Source organism: Lissotriton helveticus, chromosome 1_1 (assembly GCF_964261635.1).
Source record: "Lissotriton helveticus chromosome 1_1, aLisHel1.1, whole genome shotgun sequence".
NCBI classification, from domain to species: domain Eukaryota; kingdom Metazoa; phylum Chordata; class Amphibia; order Caudata; family Salamandridae; genus Lissotriton; species Lissotriton helveticus.
Genome location: NC_136057.1, coordinates 1,525,580,679 through 1,525,587,795, shown reverse-complemented (window position 1 = coordinate 1,525,587,795; position 7,117 = coordinate 1,525,580,679). Strand labels below are relative to the sequence as shown.

The window sequence follows — 7,117 nt, the reverse complement described above, 5'->3', positions numbered from 1 at the left end:
TCATGCTGGCTGGGCAAGTGCACACACTTGCCAGCCCCTAAACCTTCCCTTTACTTCATGTGAGTCACCCCTATGGTAGGCCCTAGGGCAGGGTGCATTGTAAGCACAAGGTAGGACTAGCCCTGATGTGTGTGGCATGTCCTAATAGTGATCTTTAATGAAGTTGCCCCATTCTTTGAGTCTGTCACCCACTGGTCCAGATATATTGATGATATCTTTTTTATCTGGACCGGTGGGGAAGACACCTTACCAAACTACATTGAATGGCTCAACCTCACAGATTCTAATCTACACTTTACATATAACAGCAGTAGCCAGTCAGTCAAATTTGCTTTATTCGAGGTAAAAAAACTCATAAAAGCATAAAACAGTTAAGCAGTAGCAGTAAAGTAGAATTTCTGGACATCAATATCCTTGACACTTAGAAGTAGATCTCCACATCAAATCCACTGCCCGCAACACCCTTCTTCATTTTTCCAGCTTTCATCCCCGCAATCAAAAGGACAGCAGCCCCTTTTCCCAATTTTTACGTGTCAGACGTAACTGTTCTAGTTTAGCTGACTTTGACGAACAATCCACTGCCATGAAAATTAAATTTGAAGAACGAGGATATCCACGTAGACTCATCAGAGAATCATACAAAAAGAGCCAGATTCTTTGATAGAGATAGCCTCCTCAGAGCTCAAATTAAACAGACTAAAACTCCCTTAGTATGTATCACCAAACATTCCACCCTATGCGACAGTAAAACATATAATTAACAAAAACTGGCACATTTTAAACTGTAATGCCGATGCCAACACCAATCTGGAAAAACCCATATTCACACACATGTTAACACTAGTTATTTTACATATTTATTTATTCTTGTTACAAATTTCACCAATTTTTCCTTACTTTACCCTCTTAACTGATATGATTACACCCATTCTCGGTCGACGTCCCTACTCCTTTCAGAGACCTTTGGTGGTCCCCCGTGGAACTTCGTGTTTCACATCACCCATTTGATTGGACCAAGCAGATAACATTGCTTGCTCATTTCCATAGCTCCCTATCACGTGATTCGGGCTCCTACCCTGCGCCGATCACGTGATATGGTTGCACACAGATGTTTAGGGCGATATGTTTTTGGATCTTTTTCCCCCCCTCCTACAACTGTTGGAGGTGGCACCTTGCCAATTCATCATTAAAAGTATTTACATCGCTACTTCACTATCGGGACACCTAGACATTCAGCCTTACCCCTGTCACGTGATATGAGCGCATTGTTCACGCCGATGGCGAGTTCAGGGTGCACACAAACTTCCCCATCATTACGTCACACGCTTCGCCCTCCGCTCCTATTTTCGCTGCAAATGTACCCTTTAAATACAGTTTCAGGTCTACTCCTCTCTTATTCTACTAAAGGAGAGCCGCCACCGGCACCGTATTCACGGCAGTTCGTCAGCTTCAGTAAGTACCCAGGAATGACCTAGATCGGGGTTGTAATATAATTTGAGCCCTCACGCCACCGACGTTAACATTTATATCGCCATCATCAGTTTTTGTCGAGCAAGGGTAGCAGGGGTAGTGCTTAATATTCACATAATATTAAAAGTCACACTGAAAATATTTGAATTACGTTTTTAGGTTTCGCTGGAGGGCGGAGCTCTTAGCTCCGCCTCCAGAGAAATCTCTTGATTTCCAGTAAGGAGAATGGAATACGCCCCCCTGTCCCATTGGCTAGCTCCATAAATGGAGGCTAGCCATTGGAACAGAGATCTGTCCGTCAAGGCCGGACCAGATTCGGGGGCGTTCCCGAGATTTTTTCCCAGGGCGGAGTTACGTAGTCTGTCCATTCCCGCCCCCTCCGTGTGCCTCTCCCGCCCCCTCCCGCCGTCCGTGTCCTCTCCCGCCCCCTCCCGCCGTCCATGTCCTCTCCCGCCCCCTCCCGCCCCCTCCCGCCGTCCGTGTCCACTCCCGCCCCCTCCCGCCGTCCGTGTCCACTCCCGCCCCCTCCCGCCCCCTCCCGCCGTCCGTGTCCACTCCCGCCCCCTCCCGCCCCCCGTGTCCACTCCCGCCCCCTCCCGCGGATGTATGACGTTACATCGCGCCCATTTACATCGCGCGCTTTTTCCCCGCATGTTTTTGATCGCTGAGTCCATCACATCGCGTGTTTTCACCTCGCATGCTATTGCAACGCGATCCCGTTGATTTCTATTGGGCCGTACTTTACCCCGCAGTCCATCTCCTCGCATGGCAAAACAACTGGGTCTTTTGAGTCGGCTGCGAGAACCCGCCTCTATGCCCTGGCCCCCACCCCCCCCCTCCACCCCCCTCACCTGAACGCCAAATCTTCGCTTTCTATGGTATGTTTGCACATGTTGCAGATTTTTGGTGTTTGTGTTAATTACATTTGTAATAATATCTGAATAAATTGCAGGCTTTTTAAAGTGCTTCGCCTTACATGTTGATAATACATATTGGGGTGGTATAAAAGGACTCGCCCCCCATGCCTCCATCCATTTTGCAGGTCTTCGTCCAGCTAGCCAGACGTGAGTGCAGCGTCCCAGCGGCCCGTCCTCCGCCATTGCAAGTAAGTGACCAGAAAATATTGTTGAGCGTTACACCAGCTCTTTGCGCTCTGATGTGTCTATATGACGTACCTTTTTCCCCAAATCTAATTACATTTTGTCATGATGTGTAACCTTTGTCCGGATTCTTTACACTCACCGTCCCGCATTTGCATTTATGGCAGTCGGCCCCCCTAGCCAGGATCCTTGTCTCGCGCACCTGAATTGCCCTTTACTATTTACTAACCACGCAATTGCTACACATATTGTGTGTTAAGACACGAACCTGGGTCCTGTTTTTTTTGTGTGTGAGTCATGAAAGACATTCAGGATACGATGCGCTCGAATGTGTTTTTGAGTGATATTCCTCGCACATGAAGTAACTGCAGCAGAGGTTTTAGAAGGGCAGGGCAGGGCAGACGGGATGTGTGAATGTGCAAATGAAACTTCGTGAACCTCCGTGCCTAACAGCAAGCTTGGCAGCGCACGCCAATAGCTTTCTTCGCGCTGTGCAGAATGTGATTTATTTCAAAAGCTGTGATAACTCGACTGCAAAAAGATATCAGTTTTATTGACTTATGCAATTTGATTGTAAAACTCTAACCCCTCTGGACTCCATTCCAAAGTTTTTTGGGTGACCCATTGGTCACTTACTGACAGACAAGCATTTTAATACAGTACAGTATATACAGTAAACGAAATATGAACACAATAAAATCTCCACATGCGTTTTACAATGTATTTAGTGCTAAATAGCTCAGTCAAAGTCACAAGGCCATTGCCTGGGGTGGGTGGATGGATGGGTGGATGCATGGGTGGATGCGTGCGTGGATGGGTGGATGGATGGGTGGATGCGTGGGTTGGATGCGTGCGTGGATGGGTGGGTGGATGTATGCGTGGGTGGGTGGATGTATGCGTGGATGGGTGGATGGATGGGTGGATGCGTGGGTTGGATGCGTGCGTGGATGGGTGGGTGGATGTATGCGTGGGTGGGTGGATGGATGCGTGGTTGGGTGGATGCGTGGGTTGGATGCGTGCGTGGATGGGTGGATGCGTGGGTTGGATGCGTGCGTGGATGGGTGGGTGGATGTATGCGTGGGTGGGTGGATGGATGCGTGGTTGGGTGGATGTATGCGTGGATGGGTGGATGGATGGGTGGATGCGTGGGTTGGATGCGTGCGTGGATGGGTGGGTGGATGTATGCGTGGGTGGGTGGATGGATGCGTGGTTGGGTGGATGCGTGGGTTGGATGCGTGCGTGGATGGGTGGATGCGTGGGTTGGATGCGTGCGTGGATGGGTGGGTGGATGTATGCGTGGGTGGGTGGATGGATGCGTGGTTGGGTGGATGCGTGGGTTGGATGCGTGCGTGGATGGGTGGATGCGTGGGTTGGATGCGTGCGTGGATGGGTGGGTGGATGTATGCGTGGGTGGGTGGATGGATGCGTGGTTGGGTGGATGTATGCGTGGATGGGTGGATGGATGGGTGGATGCGTGGGTTGGATGCGTGCGTGGATGGGTGGGTGGATGTATGCGTGGGTGGGTGGATGGATGCGTGGTTGGGTGGATGCGTGGGTTGGATGCGTGCGTGGATGGGTGGATGCGTGGGTTGGATGCGTGCGTGGATGGGTGGGTGGATGTATGCGTGGGTGGGTGGATGGATGGGTGGATGCGTGGGTTGGATGCGTGCGTGGATGGGTGGGTGGATGTATGCGTGGGTGGGTGGATGGATGCGTGGTTGGGTGGATGCGTGGGTTGGATGCGTGCGTGGATGGGTGGGTGGATGTATGTATTTTTTGCAGTTAAACACTCAACTAATAATTCAACCGCAATTTCTATTTTTTTCTTCCTGTTACGGAGTCTCAAAGGTCACCGAGTTGTAAGGCAAGCTACGTTTTTGTGGGTGTCAGCGCAAAGTTACAGAGCAGAGTGTCCAAAAAGGTAAAAGGGCTAACATTCATAAAGTGTGAGTGAAGCAATGTTTTTGGTAGGCTAATTTAGTAGCTGCTCATGTCCGGCTGCATTTTCTAGTGTTGACAAAAATGTGTAGGGGTATTGACGCAATGGAAATCATTGTTTTTATGTCTCTACCCCTTATCTTCCGCCCGTGCACGTTTTCAGCCCCCTGAAGCTCCTGCCACTAAAGAATCCCTGTGTCGTCGGCTTCTCTAACCCCATTTACACTGCCCTTAATGCTACAGCCCCTCCTATACCGCTACCCAAAAAAAACAAATATGATAACAAATGCATTTATTTTCTTTCTGTTACAGAGTCTCAAAGGTCACCGAGTTGTAAGGCAAGCTACGTTTTTGTGGGTGTCAGCGCAAAGTTACAGAGCAGAGTGTCCAAAAAGGTAAAAGAGCTAACATTCATAAAGTGTGAGAGAAGCTATGTTTTTGGTAGGCTATTCTAGTGTTTACAAAAATGTGTAGGGGTATTGACGCAATGGAAATCATTGTTTTTATGTCTCTACCCCTTATCTTCCGCCCGTGCACGTTTTCAGCCCCCTGAAGCTCCTGCCACTAAAGAATCCCTGTGTCGTCGGCTTCTCTAACCCCATTTACACTGCCCTTAATGCTACAGCCCCACCTATACCGCTACCCAAAAAAAACAAATATGATAACAAATGCATTTATTTTCTTTTTGTTACAGAGTCTCAAAGGTCACCGAGTTGTAAGGCAAGCTACGTTTTTGTGGGTGTCAGCGCAAAGTTACAGAGCACAGTGTCCAAAAAGGTAAAAGAGCTAACATTCATAAAGTGTGAGTGAAGCCATGTTTTTGGCAGTCTAATTTAGTAGATGCTCATGTCCGGCTGCATTTTCTAGTGTTTACAAAAATGTGTAGGGGTATTGATGCAATGCCAATCATTGTTTTTAGGTCTTGCCTAGGCAATGGATGTAGCGATGCTTCTGCCAGATATTAATTAGGGGCTTGCAAAAATCCCCCCAAGCCTTTCCCAGGCGGATTGGCTACAGGGCATTTGAGGAGTATTCCTGTGGGACACCCAAGCAATTTCTATAAGTTAAATATTTGTGTACTAACGCCTCTTGAAGCTGAGGCGATTTCAAGAGGGAGAGAGCCTGCTTGGGGTCTATTAGCGTGGCCAGGAATGCATACAGTAGTGTATTATTTAGTGGTACAAGTCTCCTGCTCTCAGATATGAATGTCTGACAAAATATCGAAAACTAAAATATCGCTATACAAAATATCGTTTTTTGTAAAATATATATATATTTTTTTATAGAATAAAAATGTAATATTCACAAAATAATACTTATAAATGTAATAAACATATTTAAAAATCTACTATAATATTTAAAAAAAATACATAATGTAATACAAATTAATATTATTAAATATATAATACATAATATACTATTCATTAATAATAACTCGAAATTAATTATTGTCATAACTTAAAAACAAATAAAAAGTTAAGAAATGACTAAGACATTTATTTACATTAAATATTCACATAAATAAAATTTAATAAAAACATAATAGTCATCAAAAAGCAAAATACATTTTAGATAGCGTATGAGTCAAAATTACTATTCCCACTCCAGAGAGTGCGACAGTAGGGCAAGTGTTGGATAGCGTAGCACTAACAATTACTATTCCCACTCCAGAGAGTGCAACAGTAGGGAAAGTTTTGGATAGACAATATGTAATTAAATTACATGAAAAATAAATAATCAAACATAATAAATACACTATAATACTCGATATTTTGTCTGTGTACCCTCAGATATACATTCTCATTCCATAGCCTTGTAGTGGTGACCCTTCCTTACAGCAGCAGTTCAAAGGATTGGCAGTTATTAATTGTATTTTACAATTAGAACGTGCCCAAAGGAGCAACATATATTGTGACAATGCAAACAAGATAGTGCACAAAGCGATGCGTCCAGTGTACAGAGCATATTCACAGTGTACACCTTTTACACCTTCCAACTTAAATGACAGATCCTGTTTCTGTCTTCTAACTGATTCTCTTTTTTTTAATTTTGAGCCTATTCACAGTGTACACCTTTTACGACTTCCAACCTAAATTAAAGCTCCTGTTTGTGTATTGTCAATGATTCCCCTCGTTTTTCTTTTAACAGGAAATGTCGGATCCGAACATGGCCAAATACATCACTTCCAGCAGAGGAAACCGTCTACTAAAGCACACTGGTTATATATACTGTAAGGAGAGAAATTCGGAGCCACGGGGTCATTGGAAGTGTGTCCAATATTACTCCAAGCAATGCAGAGGCCGAGCGGTTACTCTGGGTGACTCTGTTTTAAGAACCACCGACCATAACCACTCTGCCTCTGCAACTGCAATTGAAGTGAGAGAATCAATAAATGAAATGAAAGAGATTGCAGGCAACTCCAATGACCCGTGCGCTGCTATTTTAAGGGAGGTATCCCAAACCATTCCTGAACATGTTGCTAGTAGCATGCCCGCTATTCCAAACTTGCGTCGGATAATTCAACGTAAGAAACAGGCTACTAATCCTACGCGCATTACACCACGAACATTTTCTGACATAACAATCCCTCGTGAACTTTCTCTGACAGT

The 7,117-nt window shown here is 45.7% G+C and overlaps 1 long non-coding RNA gene across 1 annotated transcript; it reads left to right on the top strand.

Moving 5' to 3' along the window:
* Positions 1-2,470: 2,470 nt before the first annotated feature.
* On the top strand, positions 2,471-6,896 carry LOC144773471 (uncharacterized). The gene is made up of 4 exons (XR_013599986.1): positions 2,471-2,575; positions 4,821-4,903; positions 5,203-5,285; positions 6,657-6,896. It is a non-coding gene; the product is annotated as an uncharacterized LOC144773471 (long non-coding RNA).
* Positions 6,897-7,117: the final 221 nt, after the last annotated feature.